Source organism: Papaver somniferum, chromosome 7, assembly GCF_003573695.1.
Source record: "Papaver somniferum cultivar HN1 chromosome 7, ASM357369v1, whole genome shotgun sequence".
NCBI classification, from domain to species: domain Eukaryota; kingdom Viridiplantae; phylum Streptophyta; class Magnoliopsida; order Ranunculales; family Papaveraceae; genus Papaver; species Papaver somniferum.
Window position 1 is genome coordinate 88,285,775 of NC_039364.1, and position 10,248 is coordinate 88,296,022.

Sequence of the window (10,248 nt, forward strand, 5' to 3'; positions counted from 1 at the left end):
CAATGAGAAAACAAGAATTCTCAATCATTGTTATATAGTGTGATAGTATTATTAAACATCATCAAAGTTCAATTGTATCACAACTTCGACAACAATACTATGGTGATATGTATCACTCCCCTTAGTCAATACTCCATCTCACATGGAAACCACTCCCCCTTACATAATGACCCGAAAACCATATGTATTTGTAGTGTGAACTACACATTAATTCTCCCCTTTTTGTCAATAAAATTGGCAAAGGTACGAAAACTTGTGGGATCCTAATGAAATTTCCATCAAGACATTTCATGACCAAAAGAAAGAACATATCAACTTTTTAGATGCAATCATATAGCCGAAACTAGATGCTTTCATCAAGGAGTTTATAAAGATACAAGATAACCCCTATAATATTCCACATCCGCACTCCCCACAAAGATTTGGCAATTAAGCACAAGTTCAATTAAAAACTCTCCCCCATAAAATGTCATTCCCGAAAGAACAACAAGAGCGACCTTATTTTCACAAGAAAAGAAGGATTTCTTTGCACATAACAAATTACATATGAATATGAACTTGAATCCAAAAATACTCAATTAAATTAACCATAAGAAAACCCATGATTAATTTAATCGCAAATGCTCAACATAAGAGAACTTACGAAGCCGCACAGTATATACATAAAAAATATGGATCAGGGAAAATCAATACTGCGGAATAGACAAGGATTCATCCTATTTTCCATCACTATTTGCACAATGACATACAATAGACATAATCTTCGTAAACAAAAGTTTTATCCTTTCTTCCATCAAAAAATGACATAATGATGAGTGCCAAATATTTTATATATTTGCACCCTTTTTATTGGCATTTAACTCATCTTTTGTGCATTAATTCTACATTTTATCCCATATTCTGTATTTTCATTGTTTTCAAGAATAAATATTTTTATTAATTAATTTTGTATTTTTAGGTACTAAATAAAGATTGGATGAGTTGCGGAGAAAAAAGAGCAAAGAAACGACAAAGAATCCGGCAGAAAGATAGCGCAGATTGTGGTATGGAAGACTCAAAGGCTAGCAATGGGCTTAACAAGGAAGAAATGGGCTCAGAATTATCCCAAGCCCAACTTATCTCCCAAGCCAAATCTCAAACCCAAAGCCCATTCTCATGTAGCCGTCAGATTGGATCCACAGATGCATCCAACGGTCGCTTCATCGATGTTCATCATATTTCGATACGTCGGACTCACACTACAACACCTAACTCTAATCTGAGCCGTCAGTTTTGATGTATCACACATCCAACGGTCCCTCCACGCCTGTTTCCCTCGTGCCGTTCGATTCAATCCAGATGTGATAATCCAACACTCATCCTCGTTTTTCATCAAACCCTGCTGATCCGCCCAACACCATAGCACCTAAACCTATTTCACCCAAAACAAAAACTAATCCCTAATTCCCATCGACTTCTTCTCCTTCTTCTCTCCCTCTCCTCTTCAACTGCTCTCTGCAGAGAGCTCCATCATCACCACCACTCCCTGTCGCCACCAAATCATCTTACAAACACAACCCATCTTTACCACCAACTATCCATGATATATGTCAACTAATTTCAGCAACGTCACATCACAGCAGTGACGTGTGAGTTGAAGAAATTGGTTGGAAGATATCAATGATGGAAGAGATAAAAGCTAGGGCATGGAGATGGACCAGGAGAGGCAGACAAAACATGGGTCGAAGAGCAATTGTCCCATCTAATTAGGTAAATTCGAAACCCTAGTTTACTGTTGAATTTGGGGAAGAACACAAAACCCTAATTTTGTAAATTAGGTATTTTGGGGAAAGTACTTGTAACTATAAATATGGGTTGTGGGTGTTGTGTTGAGGGTATGCCTGGGCTAGCCAGAGCTTCACCCAAGAGGACTGGACTAGCCAGTTCCTCAACTGTGTTATTTTCATTGTTTTGCACTGTCAATTATGTTCATGATGTTTTAATTCCATCTGCTAGGGTTTAGATGAAGCTCTAGTTTGTTACTTATTATTCATGCTAATGGCATTAATCTTGTTGTGCTTAAATGTTTAAATTGAAACTCAGTCTTAGGGATTCAACACTAGCCTTTCACAGTGAATGTCATGCATCCATTGTAGTTAGAACACTCCAGTGTTGTAGAACTGCAGCTCATGATTCATTACACATCTTGACCCTTTGATCAGCTGTGCCTTAAACAGACAGTTTATGCTTTGGAGAAGATACCTTAGCTGTTGTGATTGATTTATTCATATAGGAGTTACCTTAGATACACAGAAGACTTGCATCTCCCCTGTTATCAACTATAAGGACAAGGTTAGGATCACTAGTAGAATAACTAGTATAAGTTAGTGGTGGATTCACTGCCCTAGTACCTTCATTCTTAGTTTTTACACTCTGTGTTCTTTGGCTCACTGCCTTTGTTTCTTTATCACTGCCTTTGGCTCACTGCCACTGAAGTTCACATTCTTGTTTACTGTCACTGCTTAGTTTAGAATAGTTTAGGAAACTTCAACTTCCACACACAAGTCTCTGTGGATCGACTCGCACTTGCACACACTACATCACGACACCGTGCACTTGCGGTTATAACATGCACTAGTGGAAAATGGGGTATTTTCAACCCACAACCGTACCCTCGTTGACGGTCGACGGACCTTGGACCGGTCAAGACGGTCTAGGATTTAAGAAAAACACGGAGCACATCACCGATCGCCTATACTGGTCGTAGAATGATTTTTTTTATTATTATTTTATCCTAATTCGCCGACCGATTCTGTGACGAATGCACCTAGTACTTCCCATGGTTCAATTTTCTAGGCAGTCACCCCCCACCACTCTCCTTATTCTTCATCTCTATTATTTCTCTCTTCTCTCTCGGAACAAGAAAGAGAAATTATTTTGTTCTGTGAACCTTCTTCATCTCTCTATTACTCCTTATTTACCAAAACTAATCGACCTGCCTTATCGCTTTATTCTGCTGCTACAATCTAAATCTGTTTGAAACAAAAAAACTTCTTCCCAGGAAACCCAAAACCCTTTTTCTTCATAATCAGAAAACCCGTTATCTCCGTCAAAAAAAAAACGTTCTTTTTTATCATCACAATCAGAAAACCCTAACTCTCCATCGAAGATCAAAAGGTATGAACCTAATTTTTCCAGTTTCATACTTGTCAGACTATTATTCCTTAGTAACAGAAATCATTTGTGAAGAGTAATAGAAATCAGTGGAGATGTTTCGGTTGGATGTTATTCTTCAATTAAGAATTGTTGGTAATTCTTCGTATCATTTCTTCTTAAATCTTTTGTGAATTTTTTAACCCCAGACTTCATTTAAACATCACGAATAATTGGGGGTTTTGTTGTTTGCAGATTTGGGTTTGATGTTGAAGTTGTTTCTTACAAGGTGAACGCCCTTTTCATTTAAATCTAGGGTTTTATTGATTTTACGATAAGAGAATCATAAAGATTGAAACTTATTGGTTTGTATTAATTGTTGTTGTTAGTTGATTAGATTGTGTTTAATTTGGTTGTCTGTATGTACAGGGCATCAGCTCTGGCTCATAGAAGAGTTAAGGAAAGTCATCTTAGTTCTGATGCCATCTTCAGACAGGTGATTTTCATTCATTCTGATTTCGTCTACTCAAATTATGAATTTTGTAATTAGTTAGCTAAAAATTTGTGATTTATCTGAAATGAAAGTGGAAAGTTCTGCAAAATTAATGTTTTCTTGCAAAATTAAGATGCCCATGTTGTGTTTGTTCGTAAGAACTGTCAAATTTGATCAGGTTGAGACTAGTATTCATGGATTGATACATCAATTTTAGGAGATAACACTGTATTGAACTTCTCTTTCGGATTATTGGGGTACTTTTAGTGGGAGTACCTTTGAAAATTCTTGTTAGTACTTTGCTAATTTCTCTTATTGCAAAGGATTGTTACAAGCAAGTCTAAAACTTGGTAGTTATGTTTGAAATAGTAAGCTTAATTAAGGTGATGTTTCGTAGGAAGTTATTATAAAGAATTGCTAAGATGAAATGTTGGAAATGTTGAATGAGTGCTAGTAATCAATCTCAAAATCTTGCTTTAGCTAGGAAATGTTGTTGTGATAATTGTCTGAAGATAATGATGTGGAAAAGTGTGGTAACTTATTATGAACCAGTAATGAAGTCTGGTTATTTGATTTTGTTAGTTGAACTTCTTATTTTGATTGCAGAGTCATGCTGGTTTGTTCAATCTCTGTATTGGTGTACTGGTCGCAGTCAAAATAAGTCTTATTACTGAAAATTTAATGAAGGTTTGTATATTTTTCCTTAGTATGCTACGCAGTTGAATTGGAGCCCGCTATTACAGAAGGCTTACTAATATATTCCTCAGTTTTAAATCCAACCCTCTTGTGGTATACGACTGTTTAGTTGTTTGAGTTTTTGTTATGCTTATTATTGCAATATGGCTTACTAATTGGATCTGGATTTTGGTTCAGCTTTACATCACTAAGAGACTGACCACTTTTCATGTGTTGGTATGCATCTACTCTCTATCCCATGCTTACTTTGAAGTAACTACATCTTTGGAACTTCCTGACATGAATATTATTGAACCATGTCTATCTGAATTCAATCTCAGCCTGCCTTTGTTTGCAGTTGCTTCTTATATGGTTGAAAAGATAGCTCAAAATAAGCTCGTTTTGGAACCAGTAAGTAATAACAAGGTTATTTCATTTTGCATTTTATGCCCTTTAGCCATCAGCATAGTTATCCATGACTATATACATTCACAAGATGTGCTTTTAAGCTCCCTTGGGAAATTTTAGTTCTTGTACTGGACTTGCCAGTTTGACATGTAGGTGAATACCCTTCCATTTTTTCAGCATACGTGACTTCGATTTTTGGTCTTTACTTTAGTTGCTAATGCCCACACCATATGTCACAGGGACCCATTTTTGAATGAGATCGGAAAACTGGGTAACTGTTGGGAATCTTAGGATCTCTCCTGAACTAATCACTTAATATAATGCAAATATTAGCTTTCAAGATTCGAACAAAGGAAAAAAAAGAGGAATGAATGGTTATTGCTAATTTAGAAGCTTGCTCAGTTACTCTCATATCCTGCAGTTTGTAATTTCTCTTAATGTAGTTATTACCATAGATTCAATTATGTACCCAGTTTGTATGATTCTCAATTGAGTGAACTTAATGCATTTCGACTTAATCCTTACATTTTCCGGGTACATTTTTTTGTTATATTAATGTGATGGTTTTACTGTTGTATGTTAGAGACCCCGGTTTGAGTTATTCAGCTTTTGTGCAGGATTGATTCAACTGCTGTATCCGGTGTAACACTAATGATTTTTGCTAGTGTTGTGTGGTTTAAGTTGGTGTCATATGCACATACAAATTACGATATGAGGGCGCTTTCCAAGTCCAGCGACTAGGTAATCTCAACACTCCTATCACATAAGTACTTCCAGAAAAAAAACTAGTGGTGAAATGTTCTAGAGATTTCAATTCATTGAATAGGTGGATATATAGGTAACATGAAGTAACATACTTGGCCATATGAGGACTTAGATCATATTAAGCATCTGTAACACCAAAAGCAACATGAGCTTCTGTTTGTTATATAGTAATCCAATCCACCAAGGAACAATCACTATTTTATTAGATTGTTATTTGGTGTTCATGTACCATTATACCTAAAGGGAATAACATTCCAATGGGTACTTCTGAGAGCACAAGTGTGATATCCCAAGTTGGCCGAACTTGAATAACTTGTTCTAAACCTTCTTATGATTCCATATTCTCTTTTTAGTATACGGAAATGTTGCTGATGGACATTATGGATCCCTTTTCATCCTACTCATTCTAGAAAATGATCAGAAAATTTATTGATCTTTCCTGCACAGGTGGCCCCTTACAGTATTTTCTATTCGCTGATGGAAGAGCACCTGAGCCAAGTTGGTGTCGATACAACTAACAACAAATGGAACGAAACGCTTGTTTTGGGTGTGGTGGATCCAAACGATTCATTATCTCATCCGGCAGGGGTCTTTGATGTTCAAGTTAATTCTGCTACGTGCTTAGCTTCTGATCATTTTGCCAACTTCTTGGTACGTTGCCATCTCATTTTCGTCTTAATGGTGTGAAAGAGAGGATTCAATTATGTTTCAAGCTCTGTAGTATAATTTCATTTATTCCTTGTGTGGTAGTTTGCTTTATCAAATTACAGGTGTTTGTAGCTGAACCTCCTATGTTCTAAGAAATTACAAGTTATAAAGTCTAGTTCCAATATTTGAACGGTTTGTGTCTGTTCATTTTGCATGTTCTGCAACTGCTGGGAGAAAATAAATAATTTGTTCTAAGGTTGGGTAAGATTAGTTAATAGATGGGCTGACATGCTTGTCACTAGAGAAATACTCACTTGTCATTGTAGTGTATCATTTGCTGATCCAGTTGACGTGAGGCATGCTCTGGGAACGATTTCTGAGTTGGCCTCTAAAGATCTTTATTCTAGAGCTCATGCATTAGATGTTCTCCTTTGATTGTAAGTGGTGATATAAGTATTCTTGCATAATCAAATGTTACAGCTCAGGATGGTGATACTAAAATGAAGCTCGCATGCAGTTTTATGTCTGCTGTTTTCACACAGAATTCTTTGTATGTTGATATTTGTTTTCATAAGCACGGTCTTTGGATTTTTCCTTGTTAAATAATTTATATTTTCTGTTTTGCCATGCCGGTTTTAATAGGCTGGAATATGTTTCATTTTCTCATTACAGGTGAAAACATGGGAAAAGCTTCTGAATGCCTTTTGCACTGAAAGATGGAACTTGAATTAATCTACAAAGTCTAATCCAATGTTATGAGGACACCTAGCTGATGAAGTTATTCCCTGAAATTGTTCGAAACATCTGTGACCAGGACGTGCTTGCAGAAGATAAGATTCTTCAATGATTCCGCTAAGGATTAAACCTCAAGGGAAGGTGAGCAGTTGGGATATCACTTGCTAGAAAACTCATAAGCGTGGATTTAACTGTTTGTATCTGGCTATGCATGTAAATGATGATTGACGATTTTGGTTTTTGTACTTCAAGGCTTGTGGTTTATAATGATGATTGCCATAATTTTTCTTCTGGCATATTACCATGAATGACAAACCCCTTCCTTTCGCTTATTAGAAAGCTAACCCCCTCCTTCTGAAGTTGGTTTAATATCCAATATAGTGAGAGAGATACAAGCTTCAAACAGGTCACTACAGAATGTAGATAGTCTTTGCTGTAGTAAAAATTTTAGATTCAAACAGATTCGAGTGACCTTCAGATTATATTGTTTCAGTGTTGCAGAGGGAAAAGACCTTGTGTTGTCGGTTACATCTGTCATGGGAAAGGAGCAGATCTGTACTGTTAAGGACATTTCTATCCAAATAGAAAATGACCTTTAGACTTTATTACTACAGTATCTGTTTGTTACTTCATATGGGAGAAGAGGTGAGCTTAAATTAATGAGTGGCCACTTTTACTCCTATCTTTCTGTTTTAGGCAGACAAGAGCATATCATTATTAGCTTTTCATGGGATGTTTTACTTTTATTTTAATTTTGGTGGGTTTGGTTTGCTTAAGACACACAACTGGTACTCATATCTTTTATAATTGTGAATTATGATTTGGTTCGCAGGTGAACTATAACTTGTAGTCCCCAAGCAATAGATGTGCTGAGGAAAACTAATGTTCTTATTACTCCAACAAAAGCTACTAGCACTGGAGGGGTATGAATAACTATCCCATGAGATATTGTCATCTTCAGTTGGTGAAGAATTTGTTACTAAGTTTGAGAATTTACTATGATTATTTGGTACTTGTCTACTAGGTTCATAGATCCAGCATTCCTCGCTTACATTTTCTTGTTAGATACCCTTGGCCGGCATCTCATACTTTGATCTAACATCATAAGGTGTTGTATCTTTATAATACCTATCTATTTATAAGTAGAGCTTGATGATATTGATGCATCGCCTTTCTTGTGTTTCTGTTATTTTTTTGTCGGTCTGTGAAGGCGAAAGTTTTCAATTAGGTTCAAAGGTTTTGTAGCTGATGGCGGTATATTACTACCTTCGGGACAAGCAGAGGGAGGTAATACTATTTCCTTAACATCTCAATTTTGTCTTATGTTAACTCTGTCTCAGTTCACCATTGTGATTAATTTCATCTCAAATATTGCAGATAAGTCTTGTTGGAATCCTGCGCCGTGCTCAGGGCTGTGTTGTACTTGACAAAGATGGGTTCACAGCAAAGAAACAAACACATTTCTTTGATATTGTGAGGCGGCTCCAACGAAGAAGTTGATTCAGCAGCTCATTGTAAACTAGGGTATTCAGACTTGCACTTGTCTTTAAGAATTGTCTTTAAGAAACATGTGAACCTATCAGCTAAGACTTGTATTGGTGCAAATTCAGGATTTTTTTTGTTTTTTTTTTCTGATTTTGAAGCCAAGTGCAGGTTTCATTTCATTGAAATTTTGCAATTTGAACATGTATGAATTGTACAATGAATACTGGTTCCTAAATAATTGTCATTTAAATTTATGAATCCAGGTTTCATTTCATTGTAATTTGAATTTCATTTTAGTCTCAGTCAGACTTGTTTCAGCTCAAACAGATTCAGTCCAGGCAAGTCAACCAATCTGAATCTATTATTTTTTTTATATTAAAATGTATATCTACGACTGTGGAGGGTCAGTCCTACTAGCTGAACCGTTAAAATCGGTCGTTGATATGGGTTGTACTATGACCCGCAGAGCCACGTCAAAGATAAAAAAGGCGCTCAAACAACGATCATTTCCGCGACTGTTCAAGCAAGTCATTTAATTCGGATCTATTACTTGCCCTGGCCGTCGTGAAACGGCTATTTTCCACTAGTGATGTAGGCTTCTTATTCTTTTATTTTATACACATTCCCAAGCCTACCAAATTTTTGGCGCCGCTGCCGGGGACTTGTTGCTGTGTAGTGAAGTTGTCCCTTTTACTTTGTTATTTCTGTTTTAGTGTAACTTAGTGTAGATTAGTTGTAATTTTAGCTGCTATATCTTAGTACCACCTGTAACTTAGTGTAGCTATATTAGTATAACTGTTTTAATGTAACTTACCTGTTTTAGCTGTAATTTAGTTTAGTTTAGTATAACTGTTTGTAGCTTAGTGTAACTGTTTTAGCTGTAACTTAACTTAGTTATATTAGTGTAACTGTCTTTACCTGTAACTTAGCTGTAACTTTAGCATGTAACTGTAGTTCTGCATCTCCTGCATCTGCATACCTGCATCATCTGCATCATCTGCATTTTAGCTGTAACTTAGTTCTGCATTCATCTTGCATTTGCATCTGTGTCTGCCATCATAACTTGCATTCCTGCATCCTTGCTCTGCAGCCTTGCTGCATCTGTAGCATTGCCCTGTGGCTTTGCTCATTGCATCTGTAGCCTAGCACCTGTAGCCTCATAAACCATGCATCTACAGCTGCAAACTGCACTGCTTTATGCAGTTTTCCATTTTTCCCTGCCTTTTCTGTGTACTGATCACACACAATGAGTGTCAGGTAGTTGGTGCTGCTGCTGCCTGTCTGCTGTGTTGATGCTGAGGTGCTAAGCTGAGTTTGTGCTGCTGTTGTAGTTGGTGCTTCTGCTGTTGCCTGTTGCTGCTGTTGCTCTCTGCTACTGCTGCCTGTCTGCTCGGGTACTGCTGCTGTTGTGTTACTGTTACCTGCTGAACTTTTGCTACAGCCAGCCTCTGGTGCTTCTGCTGTTTGTCTCTTGCTGCTGCTGCTCTGTGCTGCTGGAAAAGAACCAAGCCCAACGGGGCTGTGCAACTAAAAGCCATCTGGGCTTCCCTGTAGAGTGTAATCCTAAACCCAATTTGTGGGCTTGTTCCAATTATTTTTAGGCTTGTTTTAGACTGTTTTTAGGCTTGTAAATTTTAAACATCTGAACTGTGGGCTTAGACCCAGTTCACTGGGTTTGTGTTTCTTCTCCCACTAAAACTCTCTGGCCTTTGAAAACTTGTTTTGAAAACTTTGTAACCCAACTGCAAATTTAAAATTTTGGAATTGTGGGCTTGAAACCCAAGATAAGACTTGTGTTTTAAACTGAGGGATTAAGCCCATTTGAAAGTTAAATCTGCATTGTGGGCTTAACCCAAAGTCAATTTTAAGCCCAAGTGGGCCTAGTCTTTTCGGTAACTGAGAGCCCA

General features: G+C 37.1%; 1 long non-coding RNA gene across 9 annotated transcripts; it reads left to right on the forward strand.

Moving 5' to 3' along the window:
- Positions 1–2,831: 2,831 nt before the first annotated feature.
- LOC113297825 lies at positions 2,832–8,599 on the forward strand. 9 transcript variants are annotated; one of them, XR_003333734.1, is made up of 14 exons: positions 2,833–3,288; positions 3,388–3,421; positions 3,562–3,628; positions 4,232–4,312; positions 4,499–4,537; positions 4,659–4,711; positions 5,326–5,449; positions 5,921–6,124; positions 6,794–6,997; positions 7,350–7,501; positions 7,689–7,779; positions 7,881–7,964; positions 8,067–8,143; positions 8,234–8,599. It is a non-coding gene; the product is annotated as an uncharacterized LOC113297825 (long non-coding RNA). The 9 variants fall into 9 exon arrangements; XR_003333730.1 differs by having other exon boundaries at positions 7,689–7,964; XR_003333729.1 differs by having other exon boundaries at positions 2,833–3,156; positions 3,229–3,288; positions 7,689–8,143.
- Positions 8,600–10,248: the final 1,649 nt, after the last annotated feature.